Below are 20,220 nucleotides of genomic sequence, written 5' to 3' on the forward strand. Positions count from 1 at the left end.
GGCTAGTGTTCACGCACTGGCAAGAACTAGATAGGCCATATTGGCGGGAATCGACAGGAAACAAACTATTTAAGTGTTTACCTTGTCAAGTAACCAAACAGGTGTATTGGTCTTGCAACACTTCACTAATATTAGTGTCTCTATTTCACTCTCATGGTATGTGATGTGATGCTAATAGTTTACCACGCTCATACACAATTGCCTTCATATTGTGACAGATATTATTACTCTGTATGATCATTTCTTATTGATGTATTCGCATGTAGTTCAGCGAGGGAGAGCGCCAGGGGCTTGGCTGTAATGACTTTGAGCTTCCGTAGATTTTGAGCTTCCATCGACACTCTGACATGGCATTCGTACTTCAAAAGTACGAGGTCCTACCGAGATTTGAACTCGGATCGCTGGATTCAAAGTCCAGAGTGCTAACCATTACACCATAGGACCGCCGCGGCTTGTGGAGGAATGTGGAGGAATAAAAAATGAACGCAAACAAATACAAAATATTAACCTACTTTTATGTTTGATATTACATTTAGCTATAAAAAAATTTGCACGAAGTAGTTAACTCACAATTAACTCACACTGTATCACATAAGCAAATCGTCATCCAAAACTAACGCTGAATTTAACTCGTCACTACGTTCAATATCACAGTATTCTTGTATGAAAAGCCAGGTAGATTCGCAGGACCCGCTGTATGAAGGAAAGTTATCCGGCTAGCTAACACTTCTGTTGTCATTAAAGAACACATGGCAATAAGGGATGCAGATACAGAATCGGCAGAGGGCGATGTGTGCCTCTTTTGCGAGTGGGTAAGAAAGATTAAATAGGCCGTCGTGGTCAGGTTCCATTCATGATAGCTTTTCATTCACTATTGAGGCTATCGATAAGCTGAAGCGAAGTTAGAGAATATTTTGCCATATGAAATCAGTGCAATGTTTAAGTGACCTCCGTAGATGAACAGTCACTATCCACTGGCCGGGCGGGCAAGTTGCAATTTTCGGCTATCGATTTCGCTTTAAAACCTCTGTCAGTGCAAGATAACCTTGACATAGTCTTGTCTCTTCATGCCAGCTCATAGCCTATCGAATCATAGAATTGTCGGGATGTGCAGGGAGAAGCATCATTAGTGAGAATTACTGGGAATAACCTGTGAATATTGTTTTTTATTGAATTAGAAAGATTTATTGGGCAAGGCCTATTGTAAAACATGTAAGCCCTAAGCAACTGTAACGATTTAATGCAATGTTTGCAGTATACATTAAAATACTGAGATGTAGCCTATATAATTTGAAGTGGAAAGCACCTTAATCGAGCACAAGAATAGTAAATGTGCTATGCCTGAAATGTTTTATTTGCATAGGAGGAGGAGACACTCCTGCAACACCGTATTAACATTTTTGAAGAAAATGTACAAACTAAATCTTTCACAAACCTCAGTATTTTTAGCCTCCTCTGTAAACACTCTCCAGGTCAAAGAATCCCAATAATGTCAACCAGCAAGGGTCAAGTGTAAATACAACAGCAGTGTGTGTGTGTGTGTGTGTGTGTGTGTGTGTGTGTGTGTGTGTGTGTGTGTGTGTGTGTGTGTGTGTGTGTGTAGCTGTACCATGGCAGTAACTTTGGGATATGATACTTATTGCAGCTAAGGAACCATGATTGATGGACTACAGTACTGCACCGAAAAGCTCCCAAATGACATGTTTTTCCCAAATATGCATAGAAAGACTACCTGCCATAGAAGAAGGGAAAAAAGGTAATAGGTCTATTAGGTCTTTAGTTTTGAAAACTACGATGCAGGGGCCAGTTTTTTTTTTTAAATGGATTATGTCAACATGTAAAAATATAAACTACATTAATGCGAATGAATGAAAATTAAAGAGATGGACAGATGAAATTAACAACACACCATTCACAAACCATTATAATCACATTCATAATGTGTTGTTCATAATGCTTCAAAGTGATACATATATAATAATGACTGTTCTAATAACGTTTTGATGTATAGTATAAACCCTTACAGCTTGAAGTACCATAATACATAATACAACTTCTTTTACCTCTTAACCTTTACGCTTATGGCACTGATGACAGTGTTAATTTACCAAATGCTCTTTATGAAGCATTATGTGACTCCACAAGTTTTCATAATAACAGTTGTGTGGGGCTTATACTACAATATCATAACAATTTATGACAGCAGGTAAGTCTATTTTAAAATATTTATGTCAGTGTTGCTACAATGCAAAATAAAGTGTTTTAAAATGAACTGTAACAAGTGACCTGTGCAAGGTGCAGAACACTATCATATGAATAGCCTGTTGATTCCAATTTATTTTGTGATAATTTAATATGGATGTTATAAACTTTGACACTTAAGTTTAAAAAGTATGATATATATATATGAATATCCATTCTTGAGGAGCCAAGCAAAATTATGGATGTCAGTAAGAGAGTGCTCTCAAGAAACAGCCTTGTGACTACCTAAAAACACTGTATGTAAAACGTAAAGCACAGACAAGACCCAGGGAGGTAATGAAACACCAGTGTAACAAGTGAGCTCAAGCGTGAGAGAGAAGGAATGGGAGCTTGTTCCTGAGAGCAAAGCAAGGGGCTTCGGGTGTTGCATAACACCAGGCCTGAGCTGGAGGGGGCAGCGGTTACTATAGATCACGACAGCAAACTTAAACAGTCAAAGTCCATACAATCCAGGCCTACCCCATTCTATTTCTCCCATTTTCCACTAAGCACTCAGTCACTCACACACTCTCACACATTATTACTTTTATCCTCATAATGGAATAATAATGCACAGTTTCCTCAAGTTACAGAGATATTTTTGTATCACTTTTTTCTCCTTTAAGACCTATTCAAAGTGGTGATGTGTGACTTTCAAATTACATAACAATGCTTTCGGTATTATTACCTTGATAGGATTTCCAATGCCATGGGAGGCACAACATTATTCCACTACAAAGTATTTTCGGATTTCTATCTAGGATTAGTTAGGGGTATTAAAATATATACAGTTACCCTTTCATACAACTCATAGCACAGCATTATATATCACACCAATTATCTACAAATAAGTATGAGTAAGTAAAACTAGCAGGCCTGGTGTTTAGAGTGATTGATTCATTTAATTAGAGGCATGGCAACTCTAGGAATCCATTAATTTGATCACATCACAATTTTCCCACAGTGAGATTCTTGTTCTGATGATCATTTGATGATTTTGTGTGGTGATCATTTTCCTTGCCAGTTAAGTTTTGGAGTCCCCAAGGATCAGTTCAGGGACCAGCATTATGTTTTGTTTGTATATAATGGTCACATTATTCACAGGCATACTTGCTGATTTGACTGTATTCAATTAACTACAACATGGCTGTAGAAATTAGTTAAAAAGAGTTAATGTGAGTTTAAATGAGATATAGATCAGTCTTCACAATTAGACTTGCCTCTGTTAAGCAAACTCGATCACTTCTAAGGCCCATATCTACTAGTCAGGGGTGATTTTGAACTGCAATTTGACTTTTGAGACACTTATACAAAAAACTTGCTTACTTCAGTGTTTGGTGCCCTGGCTGCCAAACATTTATTTAAAGATTTTCTTTCAAATACTCACAAAACACTACATGGCCTTGCTCCAGAATTAATTGTAATATTATTACACAATCATTTTGACACAGAATCAAACAGATTACAATAACAATGAGCTATTCTTGAGTACAGACAGAAATCAGAGTGTTTGCAGGATAGACCCCTAAATTATGCAACAGCCTTTGATATGATCTCAGATCAGCATTCTCTATTAATATATATTTTGTAATCATCTCTTTAACTTCTCAGATCCACAGCAGTATTGTATATTGAACTCTTTTAAAAAGCTGTCCATTCTATTTTTGCACTTTGTGTCTGTTTTCATTCACTTTAACTGATTTTGTCTTTTCACTGTATTTTAATCCTTGTGTTTATGTTCTTCTTTACAATTAATTCTTATGTTAATGTTTTCCTGTGCAAAATGCATCATCTCAATTTATATTATAGATATTATTAAAAGCACCTGTGGGTTTTTATTACTGTTGTTAGTTCCTCCGCGCTCATGAGCTAGTGCATTTAGTAAAGCAGACGCACAGCACTGATCCATAGGAGATGTGATCTATTTTACACAGTATAATGGAAGGAATCAGTTTCAGGTTAGCATGTCATTCATTGTCAAGTTCATGAATGGACCTGAACAGTGACACTGGAAGTGCCCTCATTTTAAAGACAGGTACCAATAAAATAATCTGGGGGAGGGGTGTTTAGAGAATAAGATAACCAAAAGGGGGGGGGGGTCATTGCAAAGAAGATAGAAGATAGATGGTAAGGTAATATAATAAACTATTGATCAAGGAGGGTTGAGGAAAAGTCGCAAAAGTTACAAAAATGTTGAAAAGATTTAAGCCCTTAGAGGGGAAGTAATAAAACACGTAAAAAGCGGACAGTCTAAACAACCCATCAAGCACTCCTCTTTACACAAACTGCGTGCAGTGACATTTTCAGACGCACCAACCCCATATGATTCATGGTTGAATTTATGAGGTTATTTGATATAGTTGCATTTCTATAACCCCGGCGATAATGACAGTGTGGACAAACCTTCAAAAAGTACTGGACTTACTTAACACTGTATACTCAGACAGCTTAAAAACTGCCAGAACGAGACATTATTGTTTAAGCTTAAACGGAGTGTCACTTGTGAATAAGAAGACGCTAGCTTTATTATGTTAATCAGTAACACCTGTCAATTGTATAAAAATTACAGTTAATGTTTATTGACAATGTATGTCATTCATTTTGTGAATTTTAGGTATTCACTGGTCTGGTCACTGAACATAAAGCAACTGGTCACTGGTCTAAAGTTGGTGAGTTATCTTCCTATAATGCATTCAAAAACTTGCACATGTCAGTTGGCACAGATAAAATCTTGCTATTATGCTTACTGATGTCTTCTGGTGAAATAGCTAGCACTCATGTAGTCCTGTGGAAGTGTGAAAGTTTTTCTTTTATTTTGTGTGGTTGTCTGTCCTGGACCAAAGAACTACATGGTTCATTGCCTGGGCAGCGAGTGGAAATGACAGGTATGTTTACCTTTCCTCCACATGATAATTCATTCTTGACCTCGATGGAAAACATCACGAGGGCCAGGAAAGAAGTAGATTTCATAATGACTAATGACTGACTTAGGAAAAGACAACCGGAAGGGAATTTGCAGTTACACTAGGCTACTGATTATGCAAATGATATTGACACAGGCCATGTTAATCGTTTGTTGATTTGGTTGTTGTTGCTGCTGCAAGGAATTTTGGGGTGGTATCTCCTCTCCTTTCGTAAAGGATGCTTCAGTGAAAAACTATGCTAAAAGGAGATACGAAGGAGGCATTAAAGCACCTTTCCTAAGCATTTCAATAATTCGACCAGCTACAATCATGGCTGCCACTTAGATACATCTGGGTCATTTCACTCAGCTAGGACCTAAGCAGAAAAGACTATCCGAACGGTGCCCAAGACTAGTTGCCAATAAAAGTGTCACATTCCTGCATACTGTTTCTTTTTTCTTTAATACTGAAGCCTTAGATATAGATTGTTCAATAAGTTATTTAAGTGCTTTACTTAGTGCAAATTGTTTAAAAAAACAAAATCCCATACTAAATACAGGTGACTGCACATGTTTATTCATAAAAGAGTTGTAAACTTGTATATAAAGTATGCCCAGGGTTCATACGCCTGTCTTATAAACTGACAGTGACCCAGCTATGTTGTGCAACTTTTATGGAAATTAATTACTCTTCAATAACTTCACAAGACAGAAATATTTCATATTTTACTACACATTAGACAAAGAGATTAAAGTGGGTTCTTCTGTGCTCTTTATGGCATCTTGCCCTGAATGCATGCATCAGTAATGTAAATATCCGCAGCTGCTCTCCGAGAGGTCTGTTGTTGATTTAAAAAAAATGCTCCACCGTACCTCCACTGTACCCTAAGTGTGGCCTCTTGCATGTCTAGACAATGGCCTACATGTTCCTGAAAGTGGGAGTGATGGGAAAGAGTAGAGGATACAGGATGGGGCCTCTCTCCTTCTCACTTCCCGTTTGTTGTTATAATTGAAACACTACCATTATCCTTTGATTTTTGTTCAGTAGCATATAGCATATACAAGTGACTTTGTATTACAAAAGCATTTCAACAAAAGGGTCAAACAAGAGAGTAATAACAATCCACATATAACAAGGTGATTACATGTAAAGAAAAACTAGTCTTCATCTCTATTTTTCTCTCTCCCTTTTCCACAAACCTGTGAAGCTCTTTCTTCACATCTTTTTCTTTTCCGTTCCCCCTCCCTTTCTCTTTCGTTCTGTCACTCCCCCCAGTTGCTCTGTATCGCCCGACCTTGGCTTGACCCCACCCCTAAACACGCACGCATGCACACATACATGTACACCCCTCCCCCATCTCCTGCGCAGCAACCCATTTACACAGTGCATCAGCATTTGTATAGATCTGGCTCTCTAAGGGAAGATTAGCACAAGTACAAGCATACAAAACTGATTTTCATACGTATAACAAAGTCAAAGAAATAAGAATTGATTTGTCCTGAGCTTACTGTTCAGGACAACACTGCTCATCCTAATGAATTGCTGCATACCATCATATGCAACCTACAAATGCAAATATATTTTGGCCACATTATTGGTTCATTAGCCTACCTGTATTTTCAATTACATAGCTGAAGTGAGTGAAGATAGTCTCAGCTATTCCTTCCTTTGGTCCTGAACAGATATTTAGGTGGTACATAAAACATTGAATTTGAGGCTTTACCCTACATGAATCGATATTTGATAATATGCAATCGGCCCACGATTTTCTACAGTAAATAAATAAAAATATAGAAAAAAAAATAATTTCAAAAAATGTAGCGGCTGTCGTCCATGAAAAAATACACAGGACACGTGTCTCTATTTGTTAAATTCATGGTAAACCTCCACTATTACGGAAACGATTCAAGCGAGTTAAATATTGGTCCTGATGAAAGGCATTGTAAAAATATGCAGTGTGCACCACACCCCCCGTGATTGCGGCATGATATTATGCTTTAAAGCTCACGCGGACAGAGTTGTTTACTTCTTCACTGCTTCTGACGTCATGACACACCCCTGGTTTGTGCTTGTGTGTGTGTCTTTGTGGGAAATGTATGTGTAGGCCTTAAGGGAGACTGAGTGTAACTGAGTGTGTGTCCGTGGATGTGTTTTCGTGGGGAGGGGAGATTCCCCCTAAGCGAGTTACAAGCGTTGGAACTGACCAAGCACAGAGCGCGTGTGGTTCGATGTCACACCAACCGAAACAGCAGACTCGCGCAGACGGCAACTTTGATCTGTGATTGGAGGAAAAACACACCGTTCCGACCAGCTTCGAGGCGTGGCTTGCCAAAGTGATCTCTAGCTATTTAGGGTCAAGTTGAACATTTTTTTCCATCTCAACAAGCGAGGTTGTAAAGTTTGCATTATTGCGAGGCAGAGATCGGTTGAAATCACGCGACGAAAAAAAACAAAGGTAATTCATTAGTTGACTGGCTATTGTTATACAAGCTGCAAGCGCCACGAATCCCGAGCTCGAGGCTCGAGGTTTTCACGAAGAACTGGGGCAACTAGCTATCGACATAGCCGTTTAGCCAGACAAAATCAGCTAACGTTAGCTAATCCCTTTGCTAGCTAACGAATCCCAACGTGGGAGTGCTAGTAGTCTGAAGCGGAGCAAACACCCCCATCTGCGGATCAGGCTCAGGCTGGTGAGTCAGTGGGCGTGTTTTGTTCGTGTCTCCTGCGTGCTGTTAGCGAGCAAGCTGGCTAACTAACTTCTTGGGATTAAAATGTCCGCGATTTACTAGCTAACTTTTGGGTTATTCTGCTAATAAGCAAATTAGGGGGCGGTTAGTGTTTAGCAAGAAAGTTCTGTTCAGGTAAGAAAACTGCACGTCTTTGTTAATTTGCATTCAGCAATGATGTGTGAGCTAACAGCAACTCAAAACACAACAGCTAACGTTATGTTAGGTAACCTGCGCAAGTGACTGCGCTGTTGTCAGTTTGGACTGGACTCGGCTTTAAAAAGAGCAAATCATGTATCGTTAGCTAACACTGACGTGATCCAACTAGCTAACGCGAGTGCAGAAAATAGCATCCAGAAAATGTGGAAAATTCGGCATACAACAGCACCGTTTTCTACCATTTGAAGTCTTTCTGCGTATCCATTTTATTTTTAGATAGCACCCAGCGCAGATCTTGGCAAGTTATACAACGTGGAAAACTTCATAGCTGCTGCACACCTTTTGAGTCGCGGGCAAGTCGGCTACTCCTTTACCACCGGACCTAACGACGGGCATGAATCAGAACAAGGTAAGATTTAGGTTTTTATCCTCTGCTTACTTCACCTGTTAAAATTGCTACCTACACGTGTAAATACTTCACTAGTACATATGTCCACCCCCCTACGACACACTGTATCGTTTAGAAACATCCGACTCGCTTTGCGAATGTTCCCGTCGTATTGGCACTGTAAAGTTGGGGCCAATATTTACTGTCGCTATACACCGTAGCATTATTTTCACTGTTGAAGTTAATACGGAATGTTGCTCTTAATTATGCTGCTACGTTTAATAAACTATAACAGTTAATTACTAAACATTTGTAATAACGCTGTCTTTACCGAGGTTTGTAATTTCATATTTCCCTAAACGACCACACAATTAACTTCTCTATTGGGTTAACGTTAGTTAACACATCTTTTTGCTTACTCTATAGTTTTGTCTTCGATAAAAAATGTTTCAGAATAGTGGTACTTATGTATTGTTGTTGTATCATTTTTGCCACTACATCTGTTGTTACTAATAATTATAGGGCTCTAAATTCTCATTGACTTATTTATTCTTACAGTTCCAAGAATTAATACATTAGGAAGTCAATAGTCATATATTTTAAAATCTGAAGCTTGTTTTATAGAGAGTATATAGAGAAAAAGAGAACAGAGAAATATAGAAATCATCATAATTTTCAGCATATGATGGCTGGATGTACTTCAACTTCAAATGGCCCAAGTTTTATATAGTTGCCTATTTGTTTTAGTAGTGCAACATTTACAAAGACATAAAAAAGGAAGGGCAATTTTCTTCTACCCAGCAAGGTATGGTCATTTCTGTTGCTTATTGTTGAGCGATTAAAAAAATGATTTGATTGAAGCACAAGAAAGTTAAATTCCTCACACTGGATGAGCTTGACATGCTAGTTTTTTTCTGTTTCAAAAGCTCTTTGCTTTACCTTTGTGTTTTGCAACCAAAGATTGACTCTTATCTTTGACACACACACACACACACACACACACACACACACACACACACAGACATAGAAGTGCAATTATGCACGCATACAAATGCTTGCAAGCTCGCACACAAACAAACACACACACGAATTGCCACACATGTATCACGCTTATATATATGTGTGAATCTGTGCATTGTTTTATGGGCTTAAACTGTTTTTACAAATCAAGCAAAACTGTTCTGTATTTGTTGTCAATTATTGTGTTGTCATCACCAATGAGTAGATGCCAAAACTAGTGATGCATACCTCCAGGAAATGAGAAAGGTTAGCAATGGAATCCCAACGCCAATTACTGGCTAATATCTTGCCGCATCTTAGAATGGTTTAAGTGGCTGCTGTCACATGGTCTAAACCTCCTGATCACTAAATGATGGGACTGTTCAAAGGTAGTTTTTTTTTCACTGAGCGCTGCCTTTCCAGTTCACAGACGAAATAGTGGTGTGTGTGTTTGCGTGTGTGTGTGTGGGGGGGTCATGCAGGGAAGTTAACTCCCAGCGATGTCGGCAGCAAAAGCCATCAGTCAGGCTCACAACAGACCTCTGCTTAGGTGAAAAATAAAAAAGATTAGACTGTCACTCTCACTCAGCTGGTTTCTGCTTATGTGGACCCCGAAAAATGGGAAACACTTATCAATGGCCCTCTGTTTTTTTAGCGAAAAGCAATACTGTCAAATTCTTGGAAATGGTTTGGTTTTGACTGTGCAGAGTGACCTGGTCTTTAATGTTCAGAGGGGTTCCTTTGGTGTGCTAAGAGGTCACTGTGAGCAACAATTAAATCTGTAGCGCTAGGTTTCACCAAGGAGCAGTTCTGTATTGTGGAAATACTCACATCTGATTTGTCCGTTTGCCTTGAAGGAGCATGAGATACACAAGCATGTAACAAGATTAGCGCTGATATCCTGGCTCCAATCCCATATTACACACAGGGACCTGCACTCACACACTTGTGCTTACTCTTCTCGATTGCCTCACTGTCTCCATAACACTTGCTCTGTATTGCTCTCCTCTCTGTCTTTCATGTGTCCCTGTCACTTGTTTTATCCCTCATTCCAAATTCTCCTGCTAAAAAAAATGAAAAATAAAGAGAGAAGTCAGGCAAGAGAAAGACATGTGGCATCCATCTTTAGGGTAAGCAGTGAAATGGAGCCTCCCTCGTGCCTTTGCTGGCCCACCGGTGCCGCTTGTGGAGTGGCAGACCCCTTTCTAGCAGGAATGGTACACTCCAAGCTCTTCCCCCCTCCAACAGCTTGGTACCTCCCTTTACCCTCATACTCACTCTCGTATATGTTATGGCAGAACACCTGTGCATACCTGTGTCGTCTTGTGCCCGGCTGTGTTGTTTTGATTGATACATGGTGAGTTGTAAAAGTGTTTTGAGGTGTGCTGGTCGCCAGCTCATTAGGGTCGGTTCAGTGCCCAGGCTTCGTGTGTCAGCTAGTGAGAGGACCAACCCCCCCCCCCCCCCCCGCCTATCTGTACCAAATGCCCGCTTTAAAAGGCATAATAAACAACCAGTTTTCACTAAGTAGAACCGTTATTACTGCTTTACTACTTAACTGCATATCCATATAACAGATTAGCCAGTGCTGCAGCCAAAAGCTGTGGTTAACTTGATAACTGCCTAAAGCAGAGTTTATTTTAATGACAATTGATGGCAGATTGCTATTTGTCAAGCTGTTTTGGAACAAGGCAATTTTGTGTGGATGGGAACAAACCTCAGGGTTTGGTGTGTGAGACTTGTTTATTCGGGCCAAGACCTGCTCTTATTGTTTCACTGCTGATATGTTGAAGACATCTCAGTCTCATTGAGGAAGCTGCTTGTTATGATAGCCCTAATGCTTCAAAGAGGTGTAAAAGAGTGTTATTGCTGTGGTAGTTAAAGTGTGCGGTCAGATCTGTTGGACACCCAATCCTGAATGTTCTTGCTGGTCACTACATGTTTTTTTCTCTCTTTCGCTCTCTCTTTCTCACTCTCTCTCTCATACACACACACACACACACACACTCATGCAGTATGCTCCTATACTCCTCCATATTTTCTTGTCATTTTTCTCCCTCATATTTTAAAAACTCTCTCTTGCATTCTCTCACTCCCTCTGTCCACTTCCCCCTCCCTCACTCTTTTTACTCGTTCTGTCTGTAACGCCTCTCCAGAGGGGCCCAGTGTAGGGGTGGCTGTCCTCCCTCGTGGTGTGTTAGTGAGGGGGAGAGAGCATGCAGAAGGGGGCTGGGGGGGGGGGGGGGGGGTTGTTGGATGTGGAGCATAGGACACAGGACCCCCCCCCCCCCCCCCCCCTTCCCCTATCCTCTCCACACTAATCGAGAGAGGAGGGAGGGAGAGGGAGAGGGAGCATGCGTTGCTCACACTCTGTCACTCATGTATGTTTGCTTGTGATAGGTGGGCCTAGAGATGTGTGAATGCAGAGAGAGCTCGCAAGAGGGAGAGGGAGAGGGACAGAAAGGGAAAAAGCGATCAAGACGGCGAGTTTGATCAAGCACAGTGCTAGCTAGGCCCAGTGAGCCTGCTCTATTTTCTCTGTCTGTTCTTTCCAACAGTTTTCGCTTTCGCTTTGTGTTAGGCTTGCCTTTCTGGTCTTCTCCTCATTCTTTCACAGCTTGCTTTTCACTCTTTTCACTGCTTTCCCTCTGCCTCTTCATTTCTTCTATTTACTCTCGCTGGACTTTAACCTCTCCCTTGCCCAACTCGTTTTCCCCCTTCCACAGCCTCTCAGTATCTGTTTGTGACAAAAAGAAAGTCCCATAAAATGTGAAGCTTTGCTAATTTGGTAGATGGTGAGTTAGTAGATAGGTAGCCTACTTATTGGGTTTGTTTAGTAAGCCTGGTTTCAGTATGACGGCGGTTGGATGTACCCAGCGTAGACTGGCAGTGTTTACAGGCAGGCTGCAGTGTTTGTAGAGGCTGTGAGAAGTCTGCATAGCTCATTAAAGGTCCAAATAGGTGCCCCCCCTGTGAATCTGCGAGGGCTCCAGTTTGTGCTGTGCAGAAATGGGGCTTGTAGTCTGGCTAAAAAGGGCCCAGCCTGTTGTTTTGGAGTGAGATGGCGAGAGTTCAGCATTGTTGGAGTTCAGCTGAGGTCTTGCTTATTTTATGTGTGTTCTGGACGCGGGATGACCCAGCCAGCGGTATGCGCTACAACGTAGTGCCTTATGTTCCTCCCTTCTTCTCCTCTTTTTTCTCTCTTTCGCTCTCTTTCTCTGTTTTGCTCTTACTACTTTTTCCCATTTTCCCCTCCCTCTCTCTGTCTCTCTCTCTCTCTCTACGGGAAAGACACGTTTTGGAGCCATTTCGGAGATTACGTCATGTGATGTGTGAGGAAGTTCCTCGGACAGTTTGCGCTTAGGCTTTCTTTTCCTGTGCTGTTTCCCCATCTCTGCCTCTTCTTTTTAGCACTTTTATAGCGTCGGCCATTCCTTCACAGGCTCCGTATGTTCGCATGCGGTCACTAACTCATCGCAAGCATTCCTGAAGTGTGAATCGGTCTCTGCCTGTCTGTGTGCAGTTATGTCTAATGACTGCTTATAAAAACCCTCTCATCATCTCTCCTCTCCTTTTCCCTCTCTATCCCTCGCTCTCTCCGTCTCTGTCTACTTCGCCCTTCCACTTGTTCTATAATCATCATCTACCTCTTTAAATGCCAGCTGGAAACTGCCACAGCCTCATCTGGCTGAATCAAATCCTTTTTATTGTTACCCGCAATTTTCACCTTGTAGTGCTTTGCTTCTTACCTACCACAGTTTTGTTTTAATAACTGCTATGTTATTTTTACCTTCTATAGGGCATCTATAATAAACTTGCATCCATAGGAGCCATCATCATCATAACTGGGAATTACAGGGCATCTAATGCCACCCACATTTTAGAAACCATAGGTGCCTATTACCCAGTAGTGATGTCATGTCCAGTATAGAGTAACCATGGCTACGTCCTTGAGAGAGAACACTGTGACTTACTATAGAATAAACACAACAACCAGTTGTAGAGATCTAGCTAATGCCTAAGGAGTGATGGTACAGCATCAGCGATGACCCCTTTCTTGAGAGCTTGGATTCAGAAGAAGAGCACTGAAGCCTACCATGTTCCAACTCAAATGTAATCCACATGCTTCTGGTCAGCCAACACCCAATTTAACCAAGGACCAGATCAGTACATGGCGAGAGCAAAGCAATGTGGCTTAGTTCTGCTGGACAGGGGTTGGGACACCTTAGACGTTAAGCTTAAACCAGGTCTGTGTTCATTCCCCTGTAATCAAACACGGAAGCCTCTGCCACAGGATTATGTAACACTGGATAGATAGATAGAGAGTTTTATTAATCTGATAGTATGTCAATTGGATGAGCATAGGAGCTGGTCTGCATCTCTGTTCAGAGTGTTTACGTGTTGGCTCGCTGCCTCTGTGGGTGAAGGGTCAAGCTTCTGAACTCTGGCACAGATACAACAGGCCTGCAGCCATGCAGCTTATTAACCATTATATGGAGTGAACGTAGTATAGCAGATCATGCTTTTCACTGTGATGAATTAAAAGGATGGCAGAAGAGGCTGAGCAGCTATGCATAGTAGCACATTTTTAGAGTAATACATTTACACATTCACTCGTTGACAAGAATGTTAAATGCAAATTCTAGGATCTGTGGTATGTACCTTACTTATTATCTTACTACTTCAAATTGAAGTCGCCATTCATTTTACTGCGCTCTGTTTTTCTTGTAGGGGAAGGCCTTGTTTAGACACTCAGAAACTAAATATGAATAAACCTCTAGCTGCGCATAGTAATGGAGTCATATGAGATCTATCCTGTTCAGTCGATGGGGACATTTCGTGGCAGGCCTCTACCATGTCATGTCACTGTTACAGTAAGACTGTGGTAGAGCCACTCACGTTTCCCCTCTCGTGTTTCCACGCGGGTCATGCTCCGTTACGTCGCCCTGGATCCCTCTGCAGCTCTGCTTCCGAAATCTAGAACACTGGAGCATTGTGAGTGACCTGGAATGGCGGACTATCGGAATGTCAGAATGCTGCCGACAGGGTCGCGGAGAGATTCCCTCCGAGTTTGCTCCCACTCGGCCCGCTTCGGTCTGAAAACAGAGTGGGCAGGAACGTCCTCTCTCTGACCAGAGGCCCCGACCGCAAAGCCCCCCCAACCCCCACCTCCCTTCAGAGAGGGGCAGCATCAGAAAACCAAACAGCTGAACGAGCTCATAAATGAGGCCTCTCTCTGAACTCCCAGCACTGAGAGAGATCTGGGGTTTAGGATGGTATTTCACAAACAGTGCCCGGGATGGCTTAAGCAGTACCGCTTTTATTAGAGATTGCAGTCTGTATTGAAAGTGTGCCCGACTTTAAAGAATGGACAGTACGTGTGTACTTTTCCATGTCTTGTGTGTTATGCAAATTTTTTGACTCACTCAGTGGAATTTTTTTCAGTCCCTATTTACTGTGGTGTGTTGGCTTGTACTCTGGAAAGCAAATCTGTGAAGCCATTTAGTAGGAACACCAATTGCCTCCTAAAAATATATGTTTATCCGTCGTTATCTGTATGTTGGTTTCTTCAGTGAAATGTATAATAAGACTCTTGGGGATGGAAAGCCTTATGTACATATTTTACGTGGGTTAAAATATACTAGGTGGTGCACATTGAATTAGAGAGAAATGTGTTTGTGAAATCGACTGATTTTGCCAAGTATACACAATAATGGAAAAAGTAACTCTTAAATAAGCCATTTAATATGAACTGATTTCATTTAATACAGTATCATTGGGAGGTTCCGATACAGTACCAGTGTCCAGTCTGAAGTCGGAGTGTTAATAAAATTGTATGGGAACACATATTAACTTGGAAGCTCTCAGAAGTTGACCATGTTCTGTCATGAGTAGATCATACACTAACTACAGCAAAAACACTGCAACTCGTCCTTCCAGGATTAACCTAGGATGCAGTGCCATTGGGACTTAAAGCTTGAAAGCTGATGGTAAACAGCCCTTTGAGCATGTGTGTAGGTGGATCACTTAGAAATAATGCCGGACCTGATGAATCCCCTCATCTCTGAGTCCCATGCACTAATGAGCAGCAACGATAGCCAGTTGAACAGTCAAACCCTACCACCGTGAAGGACACTGTGCAGTTGTGTGCCTGTAATGAAATGCTGACTCAAGCAGTGGCCATGTTGTCCTCAGCTGTCCTCACCACTGCTTGCACCTTAAAAGCGTTCGGTTTTGTCGCCGTCCTGACAAATGGCCGGGGACGTCCTCTTTAAAGAGCTTGCCCACGCTTGTGCCGAATGACCCCTGCCCAATTAACCAAGGTATGGCAGCAGTAGACATACCATATTTCCGTGTTAAAGTAGGTGTAGCTTTGATACAGCCTAATTGCAGCCACAGACAGTGGCAGACGTGGCTTGTTGACGAGGTTAAGGCTTGGGGAAAGGCCATGTAGGGACATGCTACAAAGATAACAAACGATTTTGATCCATGTGAGGAGAAAAAAAGGGCCGCAATAAAGTAAGGCGTTGTCTCCTTATGGAAGAGACATAAAGTGCTGTTCCTGGAGAGCCTTTGGGGGTCCTGCACATCATTTTAGTTTTTTTTAAGGAAAAAAACTGAAATCCACTCAAGCCGACAGACTAGCACATGAGACTCTGAGACCTCTTCTGATCTGGCATGTGTGTCGTCAGCAGGTAATCTCTTGCCATACATCTCAAGCCACACAGATACAGCTAGGCCCACCAGTAATCCTCTCAGACCAACTGCGTAACCAAATCTGTTTACTGCCTGTACCATTTCTATTACTGCCACCTATTCCGGCACCAATGTTTTTGCTTTCTCTCTGTAATAGCCTAATTTATAATTGAAAGCACAGCTGTCATTGTGGGTCTGTGTACGTAATGGACTGATTTATTATTTAGAATACCTCTGTTTACGGTCAGGCCTTTTCATGTTTAACAGTCTGTCACGATCGAATCCGATCCTTGTTGTGATTGTGTGAGTAATTGAGCGCTGCCTTGCCAGTATGTCATTCGGGGCTTTTGTGTGTGTTTGTGCAAGTGTGTGAGTGGAGGAGGAGTGTATGTCTTTATGCTAAACCGTGTTTGTTATCAGTGTGTTAAGCCTCTCCCTTCACTATTCACGTTAGACACCATTCATCTGAATGAAATTAATCAAACAAACAAACGCGAGCGTGTTGGCAGCAATCACACAAACTCACCACCACATGGCCTCAAGTCTCACAAACTCAATACCGCAGTAGCATGTGTTTGCTCTGAGCAAGGGCCAGCTAATTGGCTTTGGCTCAAGTGCCATACACAGACACATTAAGGAGTGAAGCAGCTTGAAACATCGGCTAAGAGCCATATAACAGGCGAGGGAAGCACCACAATGTAGGGCTTTTGTCCTTTTTTTCCCTTTTTTCTTTCTATTAAATATAGACTCATCCCTCTGTTTTTTTTCTGAGTCAAAAGCAAACTGCTTGCAAAACATTTACATTGTCCGCCTTACTCTCCTGGCCTTCTCTCGACCTTTCGGCCCTTTTGAGCTGTGGCCCCTATGGAATGCCAGGAGGCGAGGTTTCCTGCCTGGGCCCCCAACAGCCCTATATGGAGGTTGCACGGCATGTATATGGCCTGCCATACAGTATGGGGCCTACGCAGACCGGAAGATGCAATCTGTGTTTAGCCTACAAAAGCAAACACGAGCCCCCTTTTTCCCATGAATTCTCCCCAATTCTTCACAGAACCTGGAATTCTGAATGAAAACAGGAAAGTCATGACATCAGAACCATAGCGGAGGTGTATTTATTTTGCTTGTGCTATTCCTGTTTGCGCGTGATGTCCGGCTAAGTGGGTTTGATCCACAGTTCAGCCACCCAGAATCCTGCTCCAAGATATAAAGTGTAACCTTCAAAGCAAGGAATATACTGTCAGCACTAGTTACAATTTGATCCATGTAGAAATGCTCACAGCCAAAGGTCATTGGATTGATGTTGTGTTCCTCACCTGTGCTATCTGGATCCAATCACATTGTATAAGTAATTGCTGCACTATTTCCCCATCCCAAGCCCCTTATCAAAAAAGCTATTATTTAAGTTGTTGACTCCATCAAACATTTATGTTTGATTACACAGCAGCTTGGGGTCACTCTTACTTGTTAATGATTTCACTTCTATTTAAATTTGTGATAGACTTTGATTTTTTTGTTTTGTTATTTGAATGATTGACTCATTTTATTGGATAGTTGTTAAATGCTTGTGGTGAACTTTAGCCTGGAAGTCTGGTTTGCTGCTACAAAAACACTGTATTTCCTCAACTGAACAGAAGTCAGCTCCGACCATAGAGTTACTTGCTGTTACATGATACATTTGCAATACTCAGACAGCGGCCAAATGACCACATTGCTTTTTTTCCTTTGAGGCATGTTCACTCCAAAGTCAGATATTTCAGTACAGTGAAATGTTTTCTTGCAGAAGAAAAAGCTTTTGACTACAAAGCCAGAAACTCTTGCTGACGATGACAATGTGTGTGGAAAGATCACTGTGATAACAATATTTTATTGCTTATTTGTTGACAAAGACATATAAAAAAAACACTTGCTACCTTCTCAGGCAACCCGTTTTTTTTAGAAGTAATAGAAGCTCAGCCAAGCTTCATGAATCTCAGTTCAGATGTTTCATGTCTACCATATGAGCTTTGATTTTGCATCATTACACCGGACATGTGAAGCATATTTCATCAGGTTTTCTAACTTCAGTTCTCATCTGTATACATAGGCTGTGAACACATTGAATAAGCTAACCACCAGACACTAGTTCAAAGTGTCTGCAGGCACTGCTCCAGGCATTACGCTAGTCTTGTGCCATAATGGCATTAGGTTTATTGAAACAGTTTAAGTCCATAATGAGGAAGGAATGCTGTCGGTGCTGTGGCTCTTCATACTTGTTGACATCTTTGGCTTGCCTATTCTTGTTATTTCTTTAAGGTCAGCTCTGAGATTGCTGGAAATATATGGGGTATCTACAGACACAGGTTTTAAGGATCTTTGAATTCACTTATCCTGCTGTCATCATGTGGGATTGATAGTGAAGGGAACCCATTGTCTTATTATTACAGAGTTTGTGCATTATCTTGTAATTGTAAGCCCTTGTGTTTGTTTGGTGGGTGGAGAGCTTTAGTGTTTCATTGATGGGTGGTTTTCAGGTAATTTCTGTATTTTTAGGTTTTCAGTGGCACTGATTGGTAGGGAGAAATTAAAGCGTAAATTCATCCCCAGCTCTGAGCCTAACTCCACCCATTGCATAATTTAGAAAAATGCTGAGAGTTGATGAGTAAATGAATATCACAACGTCATATAGAAGTCTCTATGAAGTATCGGCCTTGGAAGGTTCAGAAGGATTTTAAACAGTAGATGGCGTGCTGAGCCATTTTCAACCCATACAATTGACCGATCGCCAGGGCTCCGCCCCCTAGTTATTGTTGCTACGTCCGACACAATTCACGGAACTGTCAACCTTAAAGCCATGGCAAGTACGGGTACGATCGCTATAACTGTCAGTATGAGTGATGATTTTTGGAGTAATACCTCCGCGGTATCCTCCAGATCAAGCCAAAAGGGACTGCAATATGTAGTGGAAGGATATATCCAAAATATTAAGATCAACAACGAAGTGGACACAACAATAATTGAAGCAAAGGCATACAGGTCTCAATAAAAAAAAAAAAAATAGAAACCCTACGACCTCTTCATTGAAATGCAACCAGCACAACCTTGTAGACTAGTCATGTTATTTCACCACTGGGTAAGATCTGTACACAATATTTCAAGCTAGCTAATAACCTCCAAAGATTATTCTTATTATTTATTCCGTCTCTGGCGAGAGACTCTGGAGGTATGTATGGTGACTATCCTAGCTAGCAATGCTGATGTTACCGTCAGTAACCTTTTGTAAATGTGCGCGCTGAGCTATCAAAGCTGGCGATTGCGAACGCCAGCAGCATACATACAAAGTGTTCGTTAAAAGTTCTGTTCAATGTTGTATTAAGCATAAATACAAACTACAAAGTGTTCGTTAAAAGGTTTGTTCAATGCTGGCGTTTGCTGTCGATAGCTTCAACAGCTCTGCGAGCAATCATACAGACAGTGACATTTAGACAGGCACATACATTAACATTTTTTTTAACATGAACACTTTGGTTGGATAGACTAGTTATGTTATTCTAGTGGTAATAATACAAGTATTCATGATCCATAACTGTTAGGGGATTTTCTCTCAATTAGATAGTTAGCCATCATGCCTAGCGATAGCTAGCTGGCAGCAAGCAGCTTGATTTACTTTGGAGCAGACTATGTGTATTTTGCGATATATTAGTTGGGTGTGGGGTGACCACACTGTTTAATACACAGCTGGCACTTTTGCGCCTGTGTTTTGGGCTTTGGGGAAGCGGAAAAAAACGACGTATCCCTCTAATCTCTCAGGGTACCTCATGTAATACCTACAAGTCCCATAGGCACACTGTTTAACCACGCTGCTCAGACCTCAAAGTTGTCGGACCTTCTTCTCTTAGTAGCCGTTGCTAAGGTATGATTGGACAAGGGCCGTTCTAGGGAGGAGTTTCGCGATCGGTCAATTGTGATTCTTTATCAAATTTGTTGTAGAAAAAGCATTATTTTTATGATTGCATTTAAACCATGACTAAAGATGAAGCTTTTTCTAAATCCATGTTTCACGGCTATAGCCACAAGAGTTCAAGAGCATGTCAACACGTTTAACTTGGCAGTTTCTTGTCTGAACTTGACA

The 20,220-nt window shown here is 41.3% G+C and overlaps 1 protein-coding gene across 3 annotated transcripts in view; it reads left to right on the forward strand.

Moving 5' to 3' along the window:
* The first annotated feature begins 7,500 nt into the window (after positions 1 to 7,500).
* vdrb (vitamin D receptor b) overlaps positions 7,501 to 20,220 on the forward strand; it is a 29,099-nt gene continuing 16,379 nt past the window's right edge. Inside the window, exons 1-2 of one of the 3 annotated variants that reach the window (XM_080846324.1) lie at positions 7,501 to 7,834; positions 8,306 to 8,438. The gene's annotated coding sequence lies outside the window, so the exon portion shown is untranslated. Of the gene's footprint in view, positions 7,835 to 7,874; positions 8,006 to 8,305; positions 8,439 to 20,220 lie in introns of those variants that run through there. The other 2 variants (XM_080846325.1, XM_080846326.1) reach the window with 2 other exon arrangements.

The sequence above is a fragment of the Sprattus sprattus genome (genome assembly GCF_963457725.1).
Source record: "Sprattus sprattus genome assembly, chromosome: 10".
NCBI classification, from domain to species: Eukaryota; Metazoa; Chordata; class Actinopteri; order Clupeiformes; family Clupeidae; genus Sprattus; species Sprattus sprattus.